The sequence below is a fragment of the Aythya marila genome (assembly GCF_965140915.1).
Source record: "Aythya marila genome assembly, chromosome: Z".
In the NCBI taxonomy this organism is placed as follows: domain Eukaryota; kingdom Metazoa; phylum Chordata; class Aves; order Anseriformes; family Anatidae; genus Aythya; species Aythya marila.
In genome coordinates this window covers 83,166,720-83,186,585 of record NC_139080.1, presented here as the reverse complement: position 1 = coordinate 83,186,585, position 19,866 = coordinate 83,166,720, and positions in this window count along the sequence as shown.

The window sequence follows — 19,866 nt, the reverse complement described above, 5'->3', positions numbered from 1 at the left end:
TGGAGGGAGGAGGAAGGGAGAGGTGGGGGAGAGGAAGGGAGATGGGCACAGGCAGACACAATAAAGCATAATAGCATTCCTGCATGTCTAATAGCTTAAATACACTGTGTCTCTCTGTACCTTATTGCTACCTCTTTTGCGAGCAGAGTCAGAGATTCAGTTATAGTTCATCAATACTTCATCCTTGGTTCAATTACTTTTTACCTTAAAAAAAAAAAAAAAAAAAAAAAAAAAAAGATTTCTAGTTTCAAGTAAGGGGAAAATGAAATATTTAACAATATTTTCTAGATATAACAGTGCTTGCATATCTCGCATACTTAACCTGGTATATGTCAATCACAAAATACTTACACTCAGTTATTTATAATTTAGTTATGTAGCACACCTTATCATCCATCAATTAATATTAATAGCTCCAATTTATCTACTAATAACAGCATATCTTTAAAACCTGCAGTTTCAGGCTGTACAGTGAAGTCAAGCCCATTGATGGCAATGCACTTTCTCGATAGCTTTTGGCTTCATGTCCACTGTTTTGCAGAAACTCGTCATTTTTATGTTTATTTGATAGACACTGTGGCTTTCACGGAGAATGACTGGATGGTCTTAACAAAGAAGGGCAAGGCAGCATTGCAACAACCACCTTGCAGACCCCGAGCCCACGCTGTATGTTGCGTGGGGCTGGAGTGGCTTTTGTTTTTGACGACTTTTGTAGGCTTTTAGGTTTTCCCACCCCCACTCCCCTGCATCAAACGTCAAGTTAATTTACAGGGTGCTGTTACTGGTACATTTCCCTGGTCTGCAGCTGTCTGGGAACGGCAGCTGGGACCTCATCGGGATGGTGGCAGTGGGACAGGGAAGCCCCCAGTCGTCATCTGGGAGCTGAGGAGCACCCAGAGTCAAGGCAGGCAGCTCTGGGCACGGGATTGAGCCCTAGAGGTAGCTTTTAGGTTCAGAGACCTCTGGAAGGAAAGTTTGCTTTCCAGACATACAAGAAAGATCTCCAAAGATGAATGGAGGCTGGCTGAGCAGCAATTGTAAATAAATATCCTTCCTGCGTTCCTTATGAATTTATCCTACACAGTTACCAGGCAGATGTCTGCCCCTAACTTATTGCAACTTGAAGGGAAATATCTATTGTGCCCACTGTGTATTTATAAAAGGTGTCCCTTTAATTCCAGAAGTTTACTTTCCACAAATAACATTATAGATCACAGTATTTAGAACAAATTATAATGATCTTTGAAAAGCTATATACAAACACACGAGAGTGATTTTACACCCTTCTATCCTTATGTAGGAAGATGCCTCAATTAGTATTTTCCAAGCAGCACAAAAAATGCAAGCAGCTGTTACGTGTGAGCATGCATGCAGTGAATTTGTATGACCTCACTTCCATCATCTAATAGCTTCATAAAATATGTTGGTGATGCCTAGCATTCCAGTCCTAACAGCTGGGAGAGATAAAAACTCAGAACACAGTATTTTAATGAAATTGTAAATAAACCAAGTGCTCACTCTGAATGAGAGCTGGCACAGTGCTTTGACACATCACTGATCTTAAGGAACATGTTTTCTCAAGGTAGTGCTCTCCAGATATCCCCAGTAACTTTGATGCAGGCTGTCAGTGCCTCCTGTGAGCTGCCTGGTGGCTTGCCGGATTAGGCCCTCACCAGGCATATCCCCTTAAACATGACTCCTAAGTCCCTCATCTGGGCTGAACAGCTTTTAAAACTTAGCTTGGTCTGAACACCAGAGACACATGCAGCTGAAAGTCTATCCTTACAAGATTAGAGTACTCTAGCATTAAAAAATGCATATAGGGACAAGGCCCTTGCTGATTTCACTTTTCCTACTGTATTTTATTTAGATGAGCTTGTGTTGACCTGCATTAGCCTCATGCTTGCTTTGGCCCATGCCTGCAAGGCACTGAGCACCTTTGGGGTGTTTGCACCCTTCCCGAAGACAGGGCATGCCTTGGTGGCTGCCAAAACAAAGCACACGCTCAAAGCAAACAGGGAGAATTCCAACTCTGTTTCCTGAAAACAGCATGCTAAGATACTCCTTTGATCTTCAGAGTGCTCAGATAGATTATAAATCTTACCATTAAAAACATATCTCACCTGGGGGCCATACCGTTTTGTGCAGATGTGGTGCACATGCATCCACGCATGCGTCCAGACACATGCTCTTGGGTCTGTGGGAAAAGCATTTTTCACTCCCTTCATGTGCAATAACACAGTTGTAAGTTTTTTTCTGCAGTGTGCCATAGTCAAATTTGTACTCTGTATAAATATAGTCACTGGAAACAAGTACATGTAAAATACTAGGTTTAACACCCCTGTGTTATATAATGTGAAGACTTCCTACTTTTTCCAGTGTTTTGCTACCTTCTGGCTAATTTCCCCAATTGAATTTGAGATCTTTTGCTATAATGACAGACAGGACTTTAAGTAAGTTCCTCTTCCACTTCATTGTCATACATGAACAGCAGGATTGAGCTTAGGTCTGTTAAAAATTTTGTAGGAAATATCTCAAAGAATTGATAAATAAGACAAAAAGAATGTCTTTTTCCCTAAGTGAAAATGCAGTGTTGCATTTATGTACTTAAAACGCTATGATCTGTACTCTTAAATTTTATGAATGTCTGATAAGTTCTAATAAGAACACTTACAATTTAAATCAGTTGCTATTTCATCTTTAATTTAGCCTGCAACATTACTATTGTTTATTATTATTATTATTTATTTATTTATTTATTTATTTTGTTTAGGCATATAGCAACAGAATAACTTCTGTTAAGACTGAAGGAGTCCTACTGTACTATACCTATATTTTTTACTATTTTTACTATACCTATATTTTTATATTTATATCCTACTATACCTATAGTCTTGTTCTGTAAATATTTTGAGGCATATGGCAGCATAAATAACTTTATTTTTCATATTAATTAACTTTACACCAATATCCAGTAATACTATATTTGCAGTATAATAGGCAATTTTATTAAGGTTTTTTGTTTTGTTTTGTAAAAAGACAGACTTTTCAATCTTAACACTGCATACTGCATTACCACCAATATTTGGAGGCCTCACAGTGCATTACACCTTCATCCACAAGTAACTTTACTGTTTTCACATGAAATCACATAATGAATTTGAAGGTCTAGATGATGTGCTAGTTACATAAAATACGAAGAGCAGAAATCATTGTAGGTAGCAACCATTGCAAACAGGAATTCTTAGGTTTTGTCCATATTTTTTTATTTTTTTTAAATAAAGATCATTTCCAAGTCTCAGGGATGTGCAACAGATCTGGAATGTAATTTCAGTATGTCATGGTTAACCACACATTGTTTAATCTCATTGTCTCAAAAATCTGTGCTCAAAATAAAAACGAGAAGAGAAGCATGCGAAATCATTCTATCAGGTGGGAGATCAGATTACTGGAGTAATTAGACAGGTCAAACTCATTTTCAGAAACCAGTCCAGCAGAAGAAGCATTTTGCTCTTTGTCATCTTCTGTAGGTAACATATAAAAATATGTATAGACTGTATAGAAAGACTTTTAGTCATTTCATGTAAATAACTTGTATGAAGGTAAGACAGGCTTGGATACATGCACACATTCCAGACGTACATCGAAAACCTTAACAAGAAGCATGCTGATAAATTATTTGATTTTGAAAACATTTTGTTCAAATTCCTAGCAGTTCACACTGCAACCAGGAGAGACCAAGGAAATATTAAAAATACTATAGAAATAATAATAATAAAAAAGATGTTTGTCACTCGTGTTTAAATTGATGTATGCTGCTGTCCTATAAATGTCACATCAGATAACCCTGAAAAATTACTGTGAATCCCCATAATTATGCATATTCATGAAAGTGTTTGCATATCACATATCACATGGGGAAGCTGTGAGAAGAGGGGTTGGGGATGGACTGAGTGATCCAACAGGCTAAGATTTTTGCAACAGACTCAGCAACAGTTCTGTTTCACAGGTTTTACCAAACCAAACCGAATTCCTAGCACTGCTCTTGTGGTACTTGGCCCCTATGTGCGTTTTAGCATGTAGTGTCCTTGGGATGCAGTGGCTGTCACAAATTCCTCTTGTGGCTGCTCTGCTGGTGACAAAGCTCAGAGCCCCGTGACCTTTGGAAACATTGGTATTGATAATCTTGAGCCTCTCCCACCTCGATGAATGACCATGTAGGCCGATATCACTGAGGCCTTCTTCAGGGCCAAGGCTGGCACTTGAAGGTCCCAAATTGCTGTGGGCTCATCCCCCAGCAATGATCCCTGTCACCAGTAGCTCAACTAGTCTTTGTGACACTTCTTGTGGGGCTGACGAGCTGCCCCCCGGTTCTACCTTACCTCTGCCTTAAGTGAGATGCCCTTAGCCAGCACCCAACGCAAAGACCTTTTGCTATCTGATTCCAGTCAAAACCAAAGGAAATTCTGGGCTTGGATTAAGCCCATATACTGCACTGTGCAAGGGAAGGTTAGCCCAAGCGGGGGCAACCAGCAGGGCAAATCTATATAAACAATCTTGTAAAACCATGTCCTCAGTAGGATGTAGCCCTGAGTTGGGCCTGCTTTCACGTAAAGGCATGCTGAGAGCTGTGTGAGCATGTGTGCTTGCATGTGTGCCATAGAAACGGTGACTCTGGAAAAATGCACACAAAACCTTTTGTTAATTTTATATTGATAATTAATTTGGGGCCTGGAGATTATTTGAATGTTTGCATTCATAGGCCTGTGCGTACACATGTGTAGAGCTAGGTATATGTATGTGTCCATAGAAGTATTTCTGTTTAAATGTCAGTGAATTTATGTTTTCATAGCTGAGTATACTTCAAAAGAAGTCAAGCACAGGAAGCAGTTCTCACGTGGCTCTTGCACAGACACATGTATGTATTTGCCAGAAAGTGGCTGGCAAGTTTGACAGGAATGGGGCTGCAGTAATTTTCATTGTTCTAATGTTATGACTCATCTGCAGAGGGTGTGCTGTTCACAGACCCAATGTAAAGCTTTATTTGTGCTATGTTTAGCTATCTGTCAGGCACAGGTCACCTATATTTTGAACATTAATACTCTAAAGGAAACAAGAGAACCCTAATTGGATGATGTTTGCCATGCTGCAAGAGGTTTATAGAACCTGTGCAAGAAAAATCCATGATAAATCTCTATCTTTGAATCTGTAGATGTATATTTCATGTAGTTAACCCACAGCCAGAACAGAGACGCAGAGGATTGTACACAGTATTCTGTACTGAGAAAGTATCTGAATTTTAAACAGGAACATTACAAACATTTTTATATGTGCTGCGTTGGACAGACAAATTTTGTTCAAGGATGACTTGAGAATTGTTTGAAATGTTCAACATCCATCCAAGTATTCTGTCCCATAGAAACAAAATGTACAAACATTTGCAGTATATAATAACCCATAGTTGTATGAATGCTGGCATGTAAAAACTACCAAATCCTAACAGGCTAAAATATTTTTTTTTTTTTCTTCCCAGTATATTTATTTCCATGTACTGATTTACTCCTGCCTAAGTGCCAAGAAGAGTAAAAAGTATTTATGATGTATCTGAACTGCAAAAAATGAAGCCTATTTCACAAAGACTCCACCCCCTGGGATTTCAGTGAATATATGGTTGCTTTCATTTTTTCAGTGTTTAGGAGCATCATCACAATTCATTATTTCCTATTTCACAAAAATTAAAAAACACATTTTTATTACAAGTATTAATGTTACCTTTTCAACACATAATGACCTAGTGTTTTGTCATATTTTTATGATTCAAGGCTTATTTAAATTATGTGTCTTCATCTATGAAATGCTTCCACAGACTGAGGAAGATCACTGGCAAAAAATTATGTCTAATAATGATCCTGATGACTTTTTTTTTTTGTTGTTGTTGTTTTGTTTTTGTTTTGTTTTGTTTTGTTTTGTTTTGTTTTGTTTGTTTTTTGTTTTTTTGAAACTGTTTATTTGGTACCAAAATTTGTACATATTTTTTGTTGTTATTGTTAAATTAAACAGCACCCATTTGGTAGCTTTCAAGGCAGGTCATCTGAGTTAAGTGATATCTCTAAAAGCCAGTACTGCTGTACAATAACATTGATGCCAATATTAGTGCAGTTTGCAACTACAATGATATAATATTGTTCTTTACACAAACAAGTAAGCTTTGTAATAACAGAATCTCAATTTTTTTATAAATTGCAGAGTAGTTAGAACCTACTGTTCTAACATGCTGTTAGAACCACAGCTAATGAAATTATTTATACATGAGAATTATGAAAAATACATGTGCATCATTTCATGTGTGATAATTTCTCTATTAAAGAGTTTCTGGTTATATATACAGTTACGCAACAGATAAAAACAGCACCTGAAAGCACGGTTTAGCAAATGCTAACTCTAAGATATACGTTATGAGGATATAACAAACATTGCAATCACATAGAAATTAGATATCCTGTGTGATACCTGTATGGAGTGCTACCATCTGTGCATTTATTGTGTTTAGATACATAATTGTTAGGGCCAAATCTGTAGAGAAAATATAAAGATAGGGTAACCACGTTTTGAAAACTCTCTCGTTGGTCAGTCAGCAGTACTGCAGCTTTCAAATTCCAAAGGGGATTAGTCTAAATTATTGTGAATTTTATACTCTAAATAACTTTTGAGAAAAGATAGATTGAATATGCAAAGTTCTTTCAGGAGGTTATAGAAATATTTTCAAAATAAATATTGTTATAACGTCTTCCTTCTAGCTCTATTTCATTTGAAGGCAGAAATATCTGTCCCAAATTATTTAGAAAATGAGAACATATATACATATATATATATTTAATAGGAAGAAAATATACATTTGCACATATATATACACCTATATATATATACTGTTACTCTGTTATACTTCCATATATGTTTATATCTTTATATATGTGGTATTTTCATTGACTTTCTGAGTAACAGTTTATGTTTTTTATGTATTACTACCCTGCTCCTATAAAGAATGGATAATATGCAGGAAAATATCAAACATAGTATGGAACAGCATACTTATTCATAAAAAAATTAAGTAAAAAATACCCCTGCAACAATTTGTAAAGTTTGTATTTTCATTTCTCCCTTACTAGGGTAGATATTAAATAAATCAAAATAAAAAGGCACTAAGATGAAATATTACTTTGTTGGTTATGGTGAATCATTTAATAAGGTTTTGAATGTACTATTTTTTTACTTACTTCTGTAGTACTCCCATGAAGAGTCTGCACCAGAACTTATTTAGTCAATGGCATATAAGATGAGTGAAAATTGTAGAATTGGATTCCCAAAGGAATATTAAAAATCCTAACAAAATCACTGGAGTGATCCAGCAAGATACTGACTATTTTGCAGATAATCTAAGGAGCCCATGAGCAGGACAAATTTAAAGTGTGCCCTTGAAGTTAAGGATATGCACAAGCATAAGTACTTCGCTGAGTGGAGACAGGTTTTTCTAGCCATGTGGTTTTGGTGTTTCGGAGCAATATTGTGCTGTAAGTGTTGAGAATTAGTTTTTGAAATGTGCAATATTTATTGCAATAAGCCATTTTCTCCCAGCTACATATCACTTCAAGATTTTTATTTATTTATTTGTTTGTTTGTTTGTTTGTTTGTTTGTTTATTTTCCCTCATGAAAGGAATAAGGGAAATCATTTAGCAAAGACACTGGAGTCTGGGTTTTTTTCTCAGCTCTGCCAGAGATGTTTTGTTCTCAGCTCTGCCTTCATTGTGAAGGTCTGCCTTATGAGGCCAAGTTCAGTCTTATTAATCAGATCAACGACTACTGAAATAACTGTAAACAGTAGCATTTATTGCCTTGCCAGATCGCTGAGGTGTTTAATTTGCTGATGTTTGTGCATTAGTTTGGAAGTCCTCATGAAAGGAACAACTGTTATCACTGCTGCTGCATCTGTGTTTTCCTCTTGGGCATCCCTTTGGAAGGCTGCAGCAGGGCTGTCTTTGGGCGCAGTGACCCAAAGGTGGCTCCAGCCCTCTCCATTCACTGGTGCAGGTGGCCCATGTGTGTATCCTGACACGATAGCCACACACATGGGTGTCAGGCTGGAAGAATGCTCTGTGCAGGCTCACAGTCACACCAGTGTCACCTGCAGAAGGTCTTTTGGCCCATCCAACCTACTGTGCGGAGCAGGTGGAGCCCTGGAGGAGGCACCAAGCAGGGTTGACCTGAGTCTATCAACATCTGATGGGCTCCGCTCAGACCAATGCAAGGCAGGATGAGGTGGTAAATTCCAAAAGTGTCAGCTATGCCTTATGCAGAACAATGATTGTATTAATTAATGCCCAGAGTAGAAAGGTTTTTCCACTCCTTGAAGAATTTCAGTGTTTCTGCCACTGGGACATATTTTGGAAATACCTGCTTTATAGTGTATTTTTTGGGCAAAACCTATCACTCTTTATGAACTATGAATAAAAGTCAGTCCTATCGGCACTGGTTTAGAAATTCAGGGAGGGACATAATGTACAACGTTTCTACCTCCCACTGCCCTTCACATTTTGCACTGCTATAGAAATATGGATAACAATGCGATCTGTCTCTAGGTCTTATGTTTTCCAGCATTGACTTCTATTTTCTTGTTTTGCTGTTTTATGACAAAAAACTTGGTGATAAATACAGAGCTATGGCATGGATGTGACTATGTTCATAGCGTTGTATGAATCATGCAGCTTCTCATCAAATTCTATTAAGTTTCTATTAATTTTCATAGACTTACTTTAATATATTTTATGACTTTTTTTTTTTTTTGGTCTCCCCTACATTTTTTTGTCAGTTTTGTACACACCTTACCTTCAGAGTCATCCCCTTCATCCCCTGCCTCTCATTTTCTTCACTTTGCCTCCCCTCTTTTTTTCCTTCTGCTGTACTTTCTACCACATTCCTACATCCCTACATCCGTCTCTCCCACAGCCCCGGCTTTGCTTCCTTGCCCACTGCTTCCTGCATTACCTCTGTTCTCTCTAACATCCCCCTGCTTTTCTCCCCTCCTGCCCATCCTGTCCTCTGCATCTCCGGTGCTCACGCATGCACTCCACCAGCTGCTGTGGGTCCCTGGGCTTTGAAGTGTAATTGGGAGCCACTTTTCTTCCTGGAGAAGTGCCCTAGATGAATGTGGCCGCTCTTTTTGGTAGGAGAGGATCAAAGAAACCTCTCGTAATGAGGAGAGCTCTGCTGCTGGATCACATTTGTGTCCCACATACTTGTTTTCAAAGCGTAACTGAGATGTTTATGGCAGAAGCAGTTCTACATTACAAGCATTGCACACAGTGCAGACAATATATTTTTTCCTGTGACCTCACTTATTGCAATGATTACAATTTGTAAGAACACCATAGCACGGTGTATTTATAAATAATGTAAAAAGGAAACAAACTTCCCTCTCAGACAGATGACACGGCCCAAACCCTGCGCAGACCATGTGCGGTTATCACATTAGATGAGATAACTCTTGGTGCACAGTGTGGCCACAGAATAACCCCCTGCAGCCCAGTGGTGGGCACAGTGGCCAGGATGCCCCTCAGCTGGGTGCTCTGAGCCTACAGCCATTGGCACAAACCTTCTGTATTGGTGCTTGGAGAGCACAGCTTCACTGCTTTTATGAGGGCTGGCGTCTTCTGAGACGTGACCACCTACACATGTGTCAAATCAGACCTGCTGAGCGTGCATGTGTGTAGGCTAACAAATACAAATACCCCAGCTGTAGGCATCACAGCGATCCATTAGCCTGAATTTTCTTCCTGAGCCTTGCTGCATTTAAAATTCGATTTAACTACCTGCATGCTCCACCAATTGCTCCTTATTTTAGCTGTTTATTTCCACAAGTATCTTCTCAATGAGAGATTCGTAGACACACCTTAATGAAGGCATTCATTCTTATTTTAAGTGTCTTGTGGAAGTCCTTCACATGGAAATCATTACTTAGAAGGCTCTCCTTTGTATGGAGAGTGCTAACACGTAAGTTTTGGTGAGGATGTGCCCCCAGACTGCAGTGAGAATGTGTACATGGGCAAAGTTAGTGAGGTAGGTAACGGTTTACAGGACTGAGCCCAGACACAGTAACTGTGGGGGCGAGATATGGACAGACGCAGTTTGCAGAGACGTCAGTTCATGATGAATGTGGGTGTATTTGGAAAAGGCACTTTGCTCTCTGACATTCATAAAATTTATACCATAACTGTATATTGTAAGTGTCAATATAAATATAAAGAAAAATCTTTAGATAAAGCATTTCCAGAGTGAACATAATTCACATAAACATCAATGACTCAAAATAAAAGGAGATAGTACTGAGTGCCCAGCATTGCAAGGACCCAAGCACACGCAGCATTGCTGACTTCTGCAGGGCTCCCCATATGATGAAAGTTACCTTTATTCCTAAGTGCTTCCATTATTCTCTTCCAATAAATTCATCCCTCTTCTGCAAAAATCACCAGCACCCCTTAAAAAGAATGAGGATTTTGTAGGGGTACCAGTGCAGTCAAAGCTGCTGCACAACTCTCTGGGTTCCTCCTGTAATGAAGGAGTACATTTGAGCACTGCTGTTAATGGAGAGCTCTGCTTTTGAGTTTCAACTGCTTGCACATCCATCCCTAAGGAGCACTAAGCTGAAAGTGGCTTTTATTCTGATTTTCTGGACTTCCTTCCATGGAATTCTTCAAAGAGAGGATGCTGCGGAGGCTGGCGTGGTTTCTGGGCTTTGAGCCTGATGTGCTTCCCTTTTGTAGAGGCTGCTCATGTGGGTGTTAGGGGAATTCTTCTGTTCCTTCTTCCTACTATCCTGCTTCTCGATGTTTAAAGGATGGAGAAAAACACTGTGCTGACTTGCTACTTTGTTTAGCTGTAAAGCCAATAGTTTCTGATTTTACTATTGAATCACTAAGGTTGGAGAAGACCTCCAAGATAATCTGGTCCAACCACCCCCCTACCACCAATGTCACCCACTAAACCCTGTCCCCAAGCACCATGTCCAACCTTCCCTTGAACACCCTCAGGAACAGTGACTCCACCACCTCCCAGGGCAAACTGTCCCAATGCCTGACCACTCTTTCTGAGAAGTTTTGGTGCAACTTGCTTGGTCTGCAGTATCTGTGAATTCTCCTTGGAGTACAAGGTCTGACTAATCTGTTCACAATATATATATATAAATATATATATATATTTTTTAAATTATCTATCTCTTAGCTAATATACTATCATAGATAGCACTTAACAGCAAAACAGCAAGCCAGCTTGTGTTGTTTATGATCAGGGAAGATCAGAGTGTAAGGAAGGTACTTATAAATGAAATATTTCTGCCAAATCACAAATATTGCTTAGTTTATGACAATATTCTGCTAAAACATTCTTTTTTTTTCAAAGACTAACAGTATTTTTAAATTAAAAATATTCTGAAAAATCACTAATTCAGGAGTGTTACAGGGAGAATGAAGACTAACAATGTTTGTTAACTGAGTCAGTTCTTTTCATTTTTACTGAAAAGAAATATAGCCAGCAAAAGACTTCTAACACATACTTTTTAAAAAATTGATTTATTTTGGCCTTGGTGCTCTGTGGAGTAGGTGGTAAAATTCTGCAGGAAAATAAGAATGTATAAATGCGAGAAAGGTCATTTTTTTCCCTTTAAGAAGTTTAAATTTATTTATTTATTTCCATGTCAGGAGATGAGAATATCCCAACCTCACTAATCCAAAGTGCAAAGTGATTGATTTCCCAAGTAGACCTGGCTGAAAAATAGCCATCCACCAATATCCTTCCTCTCCTGCTGCTTATTGGTACCACCTAATACACATAGCACATGTTTTGTCTAGGAAGGTGCTAGCTGGAAGGCTGAGGTTCCTGAAGCAAAGACATCTCACTGCAGCAGGTCTCAACAGCAGCATTCATGTGTAATCTGCAAAGCCGATCTTTAGCAAAATTCTCTTTTTCATTAAGCAATGCTGCACGCCAGACACTAATTGTTCCTTCATCATGTTATTTCAAGCAATCGCATGCAATTTACATCCATAAAGCATCTATGGCCTCCAAACACATTAAGAAATAACCAATCACTTGGCAGCAGAGCACCTTGTGCCTCCTTTGGCTGCTTACACCAGTACAAAACATTTGATCACCGGTGACCAGGCTTTGTTTTCCCTCCATGTTTTCTGCCAGCGACAGCTTGATTAGGATGCCAAGTGTATCGTTAGCAGCACTGCTAATAAGTAAGTGCTCCCTGGTGCTTATTAGCAGGATCTGGCCAAGAGGAGAGGCTGCCAGAAAAATTCTGGAGCTGGGGAAGAGGTGGGTGATGGTGAAGACCTGATGGTGGCATATGACAGGACTGGTGAAGGCTCAAGGTCACTGCTGGTGTTCAGATATCAGGGCATCATCAGCACCGTGCAGCAGCCACAGAGAGCAGGTCTGTGCAGTCCGACATTTATTCATTAGTGGGGCCTTTGAAACTGCAGCTCACCCAGCTGAACTTGCTTGTTTTGTCCAAATGTTTAGTGGCATCTTTTAGAAGTTTTGCACGACATGCTCTAATTGAGGTTAACACCATCTGCATTTTAATGCTGGGCCATTTGTGTCCAGTGAACTATTACCTGAAGAGCCCTGCTCTTTACCATACCTAAGCTGGTGGTAGCAAAGAAGAAATATACACAAAAGATGTAAGCAAGGGAAAAAAGGAAATATTTATTTGTTTGGGGCAGGCCACAGAAATCCAATTGCTGAGAAAAGGAGTCTGCAGAATAGGGGGAAAATATGAGCCTGTGCCAGGGAAGAGCCTATGATTAAGTCCATTGTTAGGGGCTCTTAGAGCTTCTGTACCCCTAAAGAAAAACTCACTATTGAACCCAGTGAAGCCTGCCAAACTTTGGAAGACAACTTAGGTTATGGTGCTTATCTAAGAGGTGATAGTAAAGTGTGTTGATGGAGAAAACAGAAAATGTGCATCTGTATTTGCTGCTTTCCTGCAGAAGCCATACACATAGCATTTACAATACTTTATTCCACAGAAGTGCTTTACCTGTAAGCACAGTTCTGAAATTGAAAGCTCTGATCTTGAGAATTCAATGTACAGAGGATAAAAATACAAAATAAACTAGGCCTGTTGTGTGGTGTACTAGGAAACTTTTAAACTCCTTTTATTCTTGTTTTCAGAGTGAGGACAGACTAAAGTTTGTTTTCTTTGAACGTTTTTGTTTTTGGTTTGATAGTTGGTCAGGGACTTGAGATATGTACAGACAGACATCACCACCAGTTAGATTTCACAGTGCCTTTAACTGTATATCCAAGGCTATTGCTTGCTAAATGCTGTACTCAGAAATACAATTTTTACAATACAACACTACTTCCTTAGTTTTTCCTCATTGTCTTTCCTGTGTCCCAAATAAGGCTGGGTTCCAGAACACCAGTTCCCATGGACTGCCTCACCAGCGTGCCTTGTCTGTTTGGAAGGAACACCTCCAGAGCCTGCAAAGCTGCTGAGACAGTTGATAGGGGTACAAATTAGTGTTAATTGTTGCCACCTTTCTGTGATACAGACACCTGTCCACCGGGAACCAGCTGGAGACCACCAAACTAAATTTGACAGAAAACAATGAAAAGACACCAGCTGAAAGTAGTCTCCAGTTACACGTTGACCATTTGAACTGGCCTGATGAGGGCAAGCAAGAAGATGCCCCATGCAATATTTTCAATGGTGAAATGTTATTTTCAGCCCATCCGAAAACACAAAAAGACCTATTCTTATTTAAAAATAGGTAACAATTGGGTGATAGTGTGAATGGCCCTAGGAGGGTGATAGTTGACTCCAGTGAGGTACCACCAATCCATTCTCTCCTGAGAGCCTACCATTCGGTAGGCTTTACACTCTTCTGGTCAGATCTCAACTGGCCCTTTATCTGGTTCTCTAGAGCAATGTTTCAGTCCCAACCCCGCTGTGGTTACTGGCTCAATTGGTAGGCTTTAAAATTGCCAAATGTTACATTTGGTACGCTGCCTTACTAGTAGGTCAGGAGAAACTTTCCAGAGGGGTGGCCAGACATATCAGGCTGTGGGTGGCAGGCTTCTTGGTGCAGTATATCCTGGATCTTTAAAAGTCTGTGTATGTACAGCATATCCTTGTAAGAAGACTGGTACATTGCCAAATTGTTTTTTCATGCTTCATATCCACACAGCCACTTTGAAACAGGCAACAGAAAGAAACCAAACAAACAAAAACCTAACAACAACAATGAAATACCTCCATTTAATCACAAGGAACACTACTCTGAGTCCCAAGGAGACAGGCTCCAGATCCATTGTGCACCTGGATCTGTTTGATGAAGTTTTAGGCAGTACCATGATTCTGGTCCCAGATATTCTGCAGAAAGCAATGGGTTTGAACCTAGATAAACTGGCTCTGACTACCCGTTGTGCTATGTTTGTTGGGAATTAAGAAAAGAAAAAGTGATGATAAATTACAGTGAAATAATAGAATAAAAACAACAGCAGGAAAGAGAATTGTGTATAGCACAGCAAGGTTATCTGCCTTACCAATCATCCACCATTTTGTATATATTTGTGCAAACATAAATAAACTACCAACACAAGAGAATTAGTTACCTAGCCTAAGTTCGGGTGTTTTCCTTAGCATCAGCATGTATTTCTGGATGAATTACCAGGCCATGCTAGTTAAAAACAAAAGCCTAAAATTATGTTTCTGAGTCTGACTTTGGCTATTTTGAAGGTGCTGAAAAAACAGCAATGTCTATCAAGTTTAATAGGAGTGTCAATAATTAACTTTTTGGAAAATCAACCTACATTTGAGTAAAACATAGAAAAGTCACTGAATAGGTTTATAGGAAAGGTGAAATACTTTGTTAACCCAACTGACATGTTGAAAAAACAGGGAAGGTTTCAGGTTCATGAACTCTTCCTAATGTCTGCACTGTAAGAGAGAACTCTTCCTATAAATTTTGCCTCATGTAAAGAGGCCTTAATGACTGCAACAAAATTACTACAAAATTGACTTAGAGAATTCAAACTTTCTATTTTTAAGAGGTCTAGGTTTATGCTTCAGTTTTTGATTGACATGACCATGTATATTTTTGGTTAGGGCATTCCTAATTAAAGTGATTGTGTCTTGGGATTAAGCTGGAAACTGTTTTAAAAGCTATGTTGCTCTTTTTTTTTTTTTTTTTTTTTTTTTTTTTTTTAATTCTCTTTCCTTCTTATATTCCACTGTGTCCTGTGAATCTTTATATTTCAATGTTGCTGTTTTTTTTGTTTATTTGCATGTTTGTTTCCATTTTGAAGACCTAAACTGCTGCTGGTAAAATAGTGAGACCTACATCACTGATGTCTGAAAAAATATGACAAAGCCATATTGTAAGGATAAAATATATCAAGCAAGGGTCTTCTTGGAATTTTAAAGGCTGATTCATGTTTCATTCTCCTTCATAATTAAATTTGACTCCTTACTGAAGCAACACATTTGCACTCTTCTAATTCATAAGGAGTAAGCACCACAATATATAACTCATTATTCACATGAGGCAATTCATTAATAAAGGAAGTACTTAGATACAGCAATATTGCAAAAATAATGTTTGGCCTTTTGTGAATGAAAGACAGAGAAAAATTCTGTATTTTACAGTTGAGAATTGCTCCAGAAGTCTGACACAGTGATGTGAATTATGTCATAAACTATGCTTTCTAATTCCCTCTTTCTTCCTTGACTACAAAGCCTATATCTGACCTTAAATGTTATACTGATTATTTTTTATTTTTGCTATAGCTAGCTAATTGCACCAAGACTTGCTCATGTATTGTTGCAGGAAGTTTAATTAGCAATTGTAAAAAATCAGCCTTCTGAAACACAAACTGTAATTAGACCAGGCTGTAGCATTTTGCAGTTGTAATAGATGTATTTTGTGCTGTGCAAAACTAGGCATTTTAATTATATTATCTAGTAGTTTAGAAAAACAGAAATCATTTTTAAGACAGAAAAGACCAGTCTAATTTCATTTTACCTTTCAGCAGCACACAGCCAAAACAAGCAGTTTACAAAGAAGAGCTTGAGATAATATTTTGTTCTTACAGATCTAAAAAAAAAAAAAAAAAGGAGGGGGTGGTTAGGGAGGGAAGAGGTAAAGCAGGTGGGAAGTGCTTAGCAGCCTAACAGGCTTTTATGGAAGCATTGCTGAAATGATCTCTGAGCTAATTTTTAATCCAGAATGAGAATTATTTGATAGGTTTTCCCAGTAATTAGCAAGATCCATAATCATGGCAACCTATTCTCATCTACTGGTGAATCCAAGGAACTGTGTGCATCTGCTCAAACAGTCAGGCAGTCTGCAACTGATTTGCTTTGTCACAGCAATACTTGTAGTGTCTGATAAGAAAAAAAAAATAAGAAGGAAAAAAAGCTAAACTATCATTGTATTAATAGCTAAATTCATGTAAAAATAAGTAATATCCTGAACGAGTAGAAACCGTGTTGTATTGCTATGTCTGGTGGCCTAGAGTGTTGTTAGCAATGAACACAACCAGACGTGCTGAACTGTGTCTGGCATAGACAAGCAGCTTCTGGAACCTCAAAACAGGCTCAGAATTAACTTATATTATTAATAATCACATACTTTGCTGGCTGTAAGTGATTTTAGCTCTTTTTGGTAATCCCATGGGAGACAATGACACTGACAAACCCAACTTCAGCGTTTGGGGTTTGTTTATTGTTTGGCTTGTTTCTGATGGTGAGCAGAAGAGACAATTTCAGGTTCTGTTCAAGGAACCTCAGGGCTCTCTTTTAGACAGTTCAGCCTAATGGAATTAAGCCTGACATGTTTCAACTCTATTTCTTTGAAAAATAAACATAAAACAATGGTCTAGATTTCTAATAAAACTCTTGAACCGTGTGAGACTCAAACTTTCCCTGTTCCTTTACACCTCTGTAAATAAAGACCATAAAAGAGGAGTACAACGGGATAAATCAACACGAATTTGAAATCCACTGCAGCATATTAAACGGCGCGGTCTCGCTGAAAGAAAGGGCAGCCCCGCGGCTCCTTACAGTTTGAAGCTAATTGTTTTCGTCAGGATGGGAACGTCTGGAAGTCCACTGTAGTGTCCCACCAGCAAGGCTTCAGTAACTGAGCTGGCCCGCGGAGAATGAGCCCACTTTGTAGCGACACAGTGGGCTCAGACACCACCTATTCTGCTCCCCAAACTGTCATGCATAACAACTTCATTGTGCTAAATTGAACTTGAAAGCAACCAAAGGCTATGAGAAGGAGAGGCTATGAGAAAAGCGTGCTGTCAGCGCTGGCAAAGGCTGACCTGGAAAGTAGGCTCAGAGACAGGAGAATAAAGGACCAGGGCCCGTGAACGCAGCATATTGTTTCATTTTAAAGTATGATTCCCATACCAGCAAAAGTAGCAAATGCAATGTAAATTTATTTAAATGGATTCCACTGCTTAAAAGTTTGCCAGCCGCTCTTATCCAACTTTCCCAGCTCTCTGATTCGTTACTTACAGTGGGAATATAATGACATATAGTCATCATTGTAACAGCTTCTTTGCAGGGGCACAATGATGATTAATAGCTAGCAGCAAATTTTCACATGGGCTCTGAAGCACTATAGCGTTAAGCAGCCAAACCCTCCCAAATCCCCCTTTTCTGTTCCACTGAAAAGTCCTCTCCTTGTACCTTGCAGATATGAACAAAGCCTATCTTAATTCCAATCAGCTTTTCCTCATTCAAAGAAACTTTCTCTTTTTCATAATTGATTCATGTGCATTTTTTTGCAGTCTTTCACTGAGCCTGAGACTTTTTTTTTTTTTTTTTCCTTCCCCCTGGGGGAGGGAGGAAATCATTTCAGTAATAAATTGTTTTGTTTTGTTTTCTTCTCCAAAATATATTTCAAGAGATTTCTCAACTAGTTTAGCATGCACATTAGAAAGAACCAAAGAAACATGAAACTGAAAAAGAAGACATAGCTTTCTCTGCATTGAAAAATTATTAACCAGTAGCACAGAGGGATGAGCTCAGAGAAACAGCACTAGTAAAGTCAAACGCTGGAGAGCAACAACAATAAGCTGCTTCTATTTATTGTATCAGTTCTCATTCTCATGAGAAACTTACAAATGAAACTGGAATAGATTAATTTTTCTGTGCAGAATTATTTCAAAGACAAGATATCTTTGAATAGAAACATTTTATCAAAAATATTTAGAAATCTTAGAAATAATTTATTTTTCTTTTAATGTTTGTTCAATTATGTGAATTTACTGGTTTTCCAGAAATATGCTTTCCACGCTGACAGAGAAAAAAACTAATAAATTAGTTCTGAATCAATCTTCCCCTCATCAGTTTCAAATAAAGCTGCATTTTGAGAGAATTGTATCTGGTTTACAACAGAATGAGCATAGAGCAGATCAGCAGAATTCAGTTTTTATTTTCTTTTGGGAGAACATTTCTAAAGACAGAGGAAATTTTAAAGCAATATTAGAAAGCTAAATGTCAGTTTGCTTTGCTCCCCCTGTGGAAGAAATGGTTATGATTCTATAGCTCCACATATGGGTCGCATACACTGCTAATGTTTCACTGATATGCTTTGCACATTATTGGTGTTCTACTCATGAATTGCTGCATACTAAATTTGATCTGTCCAAACCAGGAAGGTATTTCCTAGCCATTGACATTTCAACATACTGTAGACAAGAATGGATTTTGAAATTAGCATAATATCTAGGAATAAATACCGTTTGTTGAAATCACTTCATACAGTATATGAGATGAGGAAATAAATACATTTAGCATCAATCTTCTTCTTCATGTACTTTAACAGAACACTACATTCAAACTGCACATAAATTCAGCAAATTTATTTTCTAGAAGAAGCTAAAATTTTTATCCTGATTTCACTCCCAAAATGTTATTTTGGGAAAACATAAAATATCTGTGAACTTTTTCAACTGTTTTTCATTTGTGGAAAATTTTTATTCAGTTCATTTTGCTTCAGGAATGAGAGCTTCTAATAAGAGAGAATGGCAGATTTGTTTTGTGATTTTCACTGAAAATTTTAAAGATTACTTAGGAAATAGCATTGAATATAAAAATCTCTCCTGAGATCAAATTTCTGCTCCATTTCTCTATGTTGCAGCACTTTACAAGCAGGTCTGCTAGTTTTCTGTTTCTCAGATTTTTACCCTGGTGTAATTTAGCAACATTGCATATGATTTAATACACGTGACCCAAAACTCGAACCAGGCTCACAGGATTTTTTAAAGTGTTTTAAATGTTCAGTGAAGTAAAGGTTGCATTATAAAGTTGGGATTCTTTTGCTGTGCCACTGCATGACACTACATTCTTCTACATACTTGGAAGATACATTGCATCCAAGAATATCTTGTTTTGTTTTCTACAAGCAGTTTCACTTTACTATCTGTTGACATTTAGTTGAACGACTTAAAAATAATGCAAACTCTAACACTTACCAGTAACTTGTACTGAATGATGTTTACATTACAATTATTTAAGAGGCACCACCATAGAAAATATTCCTGGAGAAGTAGCAATGTAAACTGCATATGAATGCGGGAGTTTTATTTACCTCTTGATGGACCCCAAGTTTCTCAGGTGGAGTCACACATCGGCCTGGTGTAACTGCCTGCTGTGATCTATATCTAGAACCCCAAGTTTGCTGCAAAATATGTCAAATCATATTTAGCCAGCAAAGACTCCATTGAGTATGTGTCTGAAAAGCCTCCTGTGTGTTTATTTCAGAAAATACACAGAACTGCACACTCCT